Below are 8,752 nucleotides of genomic sequence, written 5' to 3' on the forward strand. Positions count from 1 at the left end.
CAACTCAAAGTAGGGAACATATTCCTTTCAGTGAACTGGAACTTTCATGTTAAAATACTATCCAATATTCATCTCTTGCTGCTGACCAATACACTTCTGTTAACCTGTGGCTGGCCTCACCTCCACTGCAATCCAAAGTGCACCTCGTGTTTCCAATGACTGTATTGAATCGACCGATTTCTTTCCCGCACTGCATCAGTTCCTTAGCTAGCTGTTCATCTAGGTTTGTACTGCGAATTACGGTCTTTCCCAGAACAACCTGTTCAAATTGAGGTTTGAAGGGGTACCTCCAGACTGCCGGGTTATAACCACTGAGCCTGGCTCCAGACCTGCAGGAAAAAGACACAGACATGGCTTTACAATGCAGTTAATCCTTTGTTTCCACAGACAAAGCATACATCTTGACCCAATCCTGCTTCTCCTAAAGGTGGCAATTTTGCCTCTGAATTCACCAAGAGATTGTTTCTGCATGCCTAGCTGCTTCATTACAAATCAATTCTGAAGGAACAAAGTTTTTCCTTTTGGACCATATGTTTTATCTTATCTCATACTTTTCATACAGGGCAGAAATCTCCTTCTCCTCGTGTTGTCACATCTCCAACACGACAGCATTTGGTTTATCCAGAGGCAGATAGTACCTTTTCTTTCAAAGTTACGGAAGCAAAATAATCCTGCAGTTTCCTGCAAGAAACTGTTCTGACCATCAACCACCTACTTGCAGAGAGATGCTCTACTCTCCTACAAAGATGCTTTGGTTTGAAGAAAAGAAAGAAATCAAAAAGGAAAATACCTATTCCACCAGAAGTGCCAATGTGAATAATGGTTATGTTGGAACACTTGGCACGATACAACAGTTTGATCACCTCATGCAACATGATTGAAATAGAAGGAATGCCCATACCATGCTGAAATGAAAGCAGAAATTCATATTCGACATTCACACAGACAACGCAAAAAGGAGCCAGGCAGCATCTCCTTACTGATCATTTTTTCCCCCCAATGTCACCTAATTCACTCCCACAAAAAACCTAACCTCTAGGCCTACTGAAAAGCAGGGAAACAGGCAAACAAAGACTCTCACTGGCTTTAATAGGCTATGGATAAAGTACAATATTCCTCAAAATCATTAGTTATACAATATTTACATTCTTACAAGCATAAGTAGTGTCCTTTCCTAATAGCTGATGAACCCACTTCATCACAGAAATGCCCTTTAATGCATAAAACCCCCTCACTATGTCTTTTTTTAGCAAACTGAGGTGCTAGTGAATAGTTAAATTCTTTCAAAACACAGATATTGTGGTTTAGCTACAAAGCTCAGCAAATGTGAGTCCACCTTCACGTTCACCATAATGCAATCATTACAGCTCAAAAGATGCATAATGATACTACAGCGATGCAGTTGCAATTGAAGCCTGTAATCACATCTACAAATTAAAGGTATGAAGTTTTAGAATGCATACATGGCAGCACAAGTCCCATGGAATGCTACTCTCAGGCCATGTTTGCACATTCGACAATGCTACTGCAGGTACTGAGCTCTGCATGCAATACAGCCCTTTTTTTCCAGCACCCCCCATGCATCAAGTGATCCTTTCCCCCCATTATTCAGGATACGGAACAGGGACAAGGCAACAGCAAGCCTGATCAAAAAAATTTAGAAGGACATTGCTGCAGTGGTACACTGAGGAAAAAGGAGACAAGAAAGGAATGAAGGTCTCAGAGATTTGCTCTCTTATAATAAAGGCCTGAGAAGGAATTCTCAATTAGCTGACTGCACTATTTTGAGCAGGCTGATACAAACTTAAAAACCTGACTCGGTCTACTTAAAAGTGTTTAAGAGAAATGTGCCTTCACATTTTCTGCTTTGAATAGAATAATTGAAATGTGTTGCCTATCTGTTTAAGTGAGGTACTCACACTGACTGACAAAACAGGTCCCACTTTGTACACTGCGTAAGGGTCAGATGTTAGGATAGTCACTACCAGGGCTCCCAAGCCCCAGTTCTTCAGCTACGTAGGCAATAAAAGTTTTCACCTGTGAAAGGTTTCCTCCAACACATACAAACTGAGGCGGACGATATTCAACAGAACAAGAGTCAATTGCACGATTCAGTATATAGAAGAACACGCAAAGATCAACATGAGCATGCAAACATCTTCAGCCAACAAAAATCTATTCCCAGATGTGGTTCTTCTCACGATCGTTCTAAAAAGCTCATGAAGAATAATTATGGAAAATAACATCTGTTATTTAACATTCCGTTCATTACACAGGGTGAAATCGCTGAAGAAAAGCTCAGATGGTAGAGGGCATTTGCAACAGTGCAACCTTTATCTTAACCAATATTAGACCTGTGAAGCAGGGTGGGTCTTTATGGTGAGAGGCACAATGGGAGCCAGACCAGGTAATATTCAATAGACCACCTTACTACACAGACCACCTACATCAAAGCCTCACTTCTACATTTTGACTGACCCTCCTAGGAACCTGAGAGAGGTGGGAAGATTTGGGCTTTGTAGACAGGCAAAAAGGGGATTTCTGGCAATACCGTTTCCTGTAACTTCGTGTCATCCAGCCAGGAGGAAAAACCTCTACAACATGAGACTGGTAACAATACTACGGAGGATCTGAAACAGGAGAGGAAAAAAGCCATGGAAATCTGAAGCACAGAGAAAAACATGGAAAAGGAAAAAAAAAAAAACAAAAAACCAAGAAAAAGGGAAAGCAAGGAAGAGGTAAAAAGAGTTTGCTTCCTCTTACGTTGCTTCCCGGAAGGATGCGAGATAGCTTCAAAAAAAAATATATATATAAAACTTTCTGAAGAATCAAGAAACAAGGCAAGGAAGGAAAACTGAACTACTTAGCATGTGGGATCACATTCAAGGAAAATTTGGCAGAGGACTAACCAAGCAAGTTGAACGATTCATCAAATATCTGCCATCTGTGCTTGATGCTTCCAGTTCAACTGGAACAGGTACGGAAGACTAGTCAATAATCACAAGCTGAAGCAAAATACTGGCCAATACTTCCTGAGTACTTGCTGAGAGATGAAATCAAGCAATAAAGATCTTCCAGGCACAAGAAGATGACTTAATAGCTTAATGAAGTCTCACCACAACCACACCACAGCTCAGCAAATTCAAACTGCTTTGTCAGAGGAGACAAACAAAAGAGTTTGCCTGGAGCTTATGCAAAAAAATTGTTAAGACTTTCCAGGAACAACTCTCAAGCCTAAACATAGGCACTCAGTTCTGTTTTAGATGGTTTAGGTTATCTTGTCTGCCTCTCCAGAAAGACAGTGCTTTTCTGTACGTCCCACACCTCATGTGTCAGTCCTAGGCAGGATGGATTGGTTGGTTCCCTTAAGAAGCCTACAGTGGCCTAGATGCCCGCGCTGAGGCCACCAAACTGTTCCTCAGAAAGCAAAGGTAAGATTTACAACCCCAATATTCTGAATGTATCGATTGTTTCTCTTCTTGAAATTCTCTCCATGCTCTCTCGTGTCACTATTCAGCAGCAGCTGCAAGGCCAAAGGCAGAGCTGCCATCCCAACCCACCCTATTTGTCCCTGACCACCACAGACCACCACCTCCAGCAGCTGAAAAAGCAGCCCGACACGGGGGATTCTTCCCCACCTTCAGAGGTAATTCCTTTCCATCTCCCAGTGCCCCATTTGCCTCTCTTCACACAAACCCCACCCGAGGTGGAATCCAAAGGCTTTGGCTGCCTTTCTTCTTCCCCTCGAGAGACCTGCTTGACTCCAGGAGAAATAACGAGCAGGCTTACGGCTCTTCAGAAAGGCACACACAGCCCGGAGTTTGCCCGCTCGAGTGAGCAGAACTGCCTCCTCTGAACTACTCCCGTTCGGCTCTGTGGGACTCTGCCCCACACTCCACGGGGCACACACTGAGGCACAATGAACAGCTGTCTGTGGCGATGGTACTGGAATAGCTTTGGCATACAAAGAGGGGACAATTTGAGATCACTTTACAATTTGTTCTCAAGCAAAAATATTTCCTTCTTTATAAGAACGCCAGCAATAAACGCTCCTCTCCAGGAAATAAACTGGGAAAAGGCAAGGCCTCTATAACAAGTACAGAGACATTCATGCGGCGCCTCAGCCCCCACTGCCCTCACGCCTCGCAGCTCCCTTCCTCAGCACTGCCTGCATTTCACCATCCCTCAGCTCATAACTTTACCAGCAGCACTCTCACACCGTCTCACTGCAGGGAGGGACTGGTACTAACTTTAACCGGTTATCCGTCCATCCGGATCTAATTGCAGACTTAGTCCCAGGGCTAAAATGGGCAATAAAAGGAACCATATTATTACGTGTGCACAGGACCAACGCCACGGATTTACAGCAGAGCCAAAGCTCGCCTGCAAAACTCTTTGGCCTCAAACTCTAAGAAGCATACAAGTCATCCCCCGAACAAACTGTGTTTATTCACACTGTTCTAAAGCACCTACAGCTGCCGGGGGTTAAACAAAACATGAATGTCTGACGACGAAACATCCTCCTCCCGCCCGCCGTACCCCCGTTCTCGCGCCTCCGCCGCTCCCGACGCTATCCCCATCCTCCCGCTCCCCATCCGTTCCCCCCCCCGTTCCCGACACTATCCCCCATCCTCCCGCTCCCCATCCGTTCCCCCCCCGTTCCCGACGCTATCCCCCATCCTCCCGCTCCCCATCCGTTCCCCCCCCCGTTCCCGACGCTATCCCCCATCCTCCCGCTCCCCATCCGGTCCCCCCCCGTTCCCGACGCTATCCCCATCCTCCCGCTCCCCATCCGTTCTCCCCCCGTTCCCGACGCTATCCCCATCCTCCCGCTCCCCATCCGTTCCCCCCCGTTCCCGACGCTATCCCCCATCCTCCCGCTCCCCATCCGTTCCCCCCCGTTCCTGACGCTATCCCCCATCCTCCCGCTCCCCATCCGTTCCCCCCCCGTTCCTGACGCTATCCCCCATCCTCCCGCTCCCCATCCGTTCCCCCCCGTTCCTGACGCTATCCCCCATCCTCCCGCTACCCATCCGTTCCCCCCCCGGTCCCGCGGCTCCGCCGTTCCTGCCGCTATCCCTCATCCTCCCGCTCCCCATCCGTTCTCGCCCCGTTCCCGCGCCTCCGCCGTTCCCGACGCTATCCCCCATCCTCCCGCTCCCCACCCGTTCCCCCCCGTCCCGCGGCTCCGCCGCTCCCGCTGCGCGGTGCAGGGTTCCCGCACCCCCCGCGCGGGGCTCGGCTCTCACCTGGCGCTGGGGAACACGCAGCTGCCGCGGCACAAGGCAGACCTCCCGCGGAGCGCGGCCGCTCCTCTCCCGCCCCTCGGGGCGCTCCGGAGGCAGTGCCGGAGCGGGCCCCGCTCTCCCCGCCGGGCTGAGCTCGGGGCCGGCGCTGGCTGCCGCGGGGAGAGGCGCTGCAGCGCCGGGCGCCGCCCGCCCCCCTCCCTCCTCTGCCCGCCGGGCTGCCCGGGCCGCACCCTCCCGAGAGACACGGGGGGGGCGGGAGCCGCCGGCGGGGCTCGGACGGGCCTGCGAGGGGCCGCGAGGGGCGGCTCGCGCTCCCGCGCTCTCTCGGCCGTCGCTTCGATGGCGCCGGGCCGGACCGCGCGGGCTGGAAGAAGCCGCTGCTGCGACGCCGGGTGTTCCCGAGAGCCGCCGCTGCCGTCGGCGTGGGGATCCCTCTCCTTCCCTTCCCCTCCTCTCCCTCCCGTTCCCTTACGGTGCGCGTGTCGGGTCGGATCCGCGTGGCCTGGGTGCCGTCCGGGGATCGGGTGGCGATCGGAAAGGCCGCGATTCGTTTCTGTAACTTCGGGAAGTTACTCCCCCGTGTCCCGGCTGTACCCCCGCTGTTCTGCTGTGTTCGTGTTCGCCGGAGCCAGAATAAATCCTGCTTTTGATTTTCTCCCTGGGAGCGTCCTTGTTGGCCTCCGGATCGCCGCAGGGAGAAACGAACCCCCCCAGTCCGGTCTGGGCGGAGCGTGTGCTCGGGGGTCCGGGGGGACACCTTCTCAGCTGCCTTTGGCAGTGGGAGGGAAGGGGAGGAATGGTTGTCTTTGTGCCCGTAAACAATGGCCCATGAGGACGCGTAATGCTGCCCCTAACGACCCTCGCGATGGGCTGTGAGGGGGAAAGAGGAAACCTTAATGAGTGTCTAAAAAGAGGTAAAACCCTAATGATTGTTTAAAATTTAGCGGATTGTTCCTGCTTTAGTTCAGCCGCGGGGTGGGTTCAATGTAGGTATAGAAAAACGGTGGAAAGAAAAGTGGATTAAAAGTTCCAACCTCCAGGCGAAGATTAGATCAGCTCTTAGGGGAATAAACAGGCTCTTGGCATTTTTGGCTCGCGGGGGGGTGGAGATCCAAACTGTCTCTCCTGGGTGCCGCCAGCTTGGCTGCGGTGCGGGTTCAGCGGAGGGAGGGGCAGTGCTCCCGGGGGGCGCCGCTCGCCGCCCATCGGCCCCCTGGGTTGACCCTTCTGGAGAGACACGGATGGGCCTCGTCGTTCTGACGGGAGGGGGGCGGATGGGCCTCTTTGTTAACGGCTCCTTCGGGGCTCCTCCGGCATCGCTCGAGCTGCTGCGGCCGTGGCGGGGAGAGGCGCACCCCATGTCCCGGGCGCGGCTGCCTCGCGCCCCGCAGCGCTGGGCAGCGGGGGCTCCGCTCCCCGGGAGGAGCTTTGGCAAAGGGAGGGAAATTAAAGGAGACTCCCTAAGAAAAGGGAAAGGACGCTCCGGACTATTCTCCGGTAATTCTCGTGCACAAAGGCGCGGATAGGAAATCGGGCTGGTGAGTATTATCCGGTTTGTCGGGATTGGAGGTGAGGGACACCCTCTGGATGCCGGAGGAGAAGGGACGCGAGCGTGTGAGGAGGAGTGCGGAGAACTTTTCAGCGCGTTTTCCCTCGGCGCTGGAGGGGCGAAGAGAGTGTGCAGTGGCCGTAAGAGCCTCCCGGGCAAGATGGGGCGGGGATGGGACAAGATGGGCCCCGAAGACGAAGGGAGCCATAGGCTGCCGGCAGGGATTCCCCCGGACAGCCCCTGCGGGGTGTTGAGGTCACGGAACCATAATTCGGCCACTACGGGAGAGGACAAAACTAAAATGATCCGGGATTGTAGGATAGAATGGACGAGGGAGGAAATTAGATCGGACTCCTCGTCTTGGCCAGAATTTGGATCTGTGGAAGATTTGCTCTGTCAGGCTCTGAATGTCAAAGAGCCGTTTAATCAGGAGGAGGGTCGGGTGGGGACCGAAGCGATGAGGCTCCCGCAGAGCCCGGGCTGGGGGCAGGCGAGGAGAGGAGAGGAGGCGGGAGTGTTCCCTTGGAGGGAGGTTCCCTCGGGGCGGTGGAAGGAAGGGGGCACAGGATTTGTATTCCAATAAGAGGAGCTGAGGGACAGAGTGCCGGTGAGGTATTTGACAGTCGAGAGAAAAAGGAGGAGACTCCAACAGAATGGTTGGAGAGTGAAACAGAACATGCGAAAACGTGACCCAGAGTGGGAGGCAGGGTGAGAAGGACTTCAAATCACTTTTGTGCACCCAAATTGCTTGGGAAGCTTGTGTGTAGGACGTGCGGATGGCACCCGTGTCTCATCTGTGGGTGGGCTTGGTCCCACACTCAGCTGATGGCGTGGACAGCCCCCTGCTTGATTTGCAGCCAGGTCCCATCTCAGCTGCTCCTGGCTCCATGAGGTGGTGGAACCTGCAGCAGAGCAGTCTCGCCCAGACCGGCCAGCTGCTTGCTGCAGTACGCAATCCTTATTTTCCAGGCACAACCATCCACTGCTGTGAAGGCAGAAGGTACTGCAGAGACTCAGAGCCTGATGAGGATCAAGGAATGGAGGTAGTTTGTGGAGTCAGAGCCCTTCAGTGTGGGAATAGAGGAGGTAAGTGGAAATCAGCCTCACTTCTGCATTTCCAGTATGACCATCAGCTGTACAGCCCCGTCCCGCTGGTGGCCCTGGGCGCTGCTCCCAGAGCGGCTTCGTGCCCCTCCAAGCATGTCACACAGCACTGCTGAAGCAACTGGTCATTGGAGGGGCCGTGTGGATCGTATCGCGGGGCTGACCAAGGACGTTAACTGCGTAGCAGATATGGAGGACATTATTCATCTCATCTCTAATCAGGTGGTTGATAGGAAATTTCTGCAGTAGATTTTGCTGTAGCATCTTGAGAGGGGATCACCCTGCAAGTCAGAGAGAGAGTGAGAAGCGTCAGGAGTCGGATGAGGTGGGCTGGAGTCCACAACTCCGCTCCAAGTGGCTCTCACCTCCAGGTCTTGTGTTTCTCTAGAGGCAGTCAAGGGTGTTTTTAAGGGCAAGTTCTGCAGCAGAGAGAATTTATTGCTGCCAGGAGATCTCTGAAATTACTTTAATGTAGTGTGTAATTAATGCATGAATTGGTAAACATGAGAGAACATTTTTCATGTAGTTTCTCCACAGGAAGGTGTAACAAGTGGAAGATGACATGAGGATGGTTTTGCCTGTATTTAAGGAAGAGACCCCTCCAGCGACATCTGTCCTTCGCTCCAGGTCATGGCTGCCGTTCTGCGTCGAGTTTGATGCTTGACATCTTGATCTCTCCTCTCCTCTCCTGTCTTCAGGTTTTTGACATCCTGCCACTGTACAGTGTGCTGCAGCCGAGTGAGAGCCAGCGGGTCATGTTCCCCCTCTTTGGCCGTGCAGATATTGTCGCCCACGTCATGGCACTGTGCAGGGTGGAGGGAGGCCCAACCTACGAGATTGCGCTGAGCGG

The 8,752-nt window shown here is 52.5% G+C and overlaps 1 long non-coding RNA gene across 2 annotated transcripts; it reads left to right on the plus strand.

The window, feature by feature from the left end:
* The first annotated feature begins 5,849 nt into the window (after window positions 1-5,849).
* Window positions 5,850-8,726, plus strand: LOC128850811 (uncharacterized). 2 transcript variants are annotated; one of them, XR_008448083.1, is made up of 3 exons: window positions 5,850-6,163; window positions 7,768-7,884; window positions 8,601-8,726. It is a non-coding gene; the product is annotated as an uncharacterized LOC128850811 (long non-coding RNA). The 2 variants fall into 2 exon arrangements; XR_008448084.1 differs by lacking the exon at window positions 5,850-6,163 and adding an exon at window positions 6,744-6,787.
* The last annotated feature ends 26 nt before the right edge of the window (window positions 8,727-8,752 follow it).

This window comes from Cuculus canorus, unplaced genomic scaffold, assembly GCF_017976375.1.
Source record: "Cuculus canorus isolate bCucCan1 unplaced genomic scaffold, bCucCan1.pri scaffold_82_arrow_ctg1, whole genome shotgun sequence".
Lineage (NCBI taxonomy): Eukaryota > Metazoa > Chordata > Aves > Cuculiformes > Cuculidae > Cuculus > Cuculus canorus.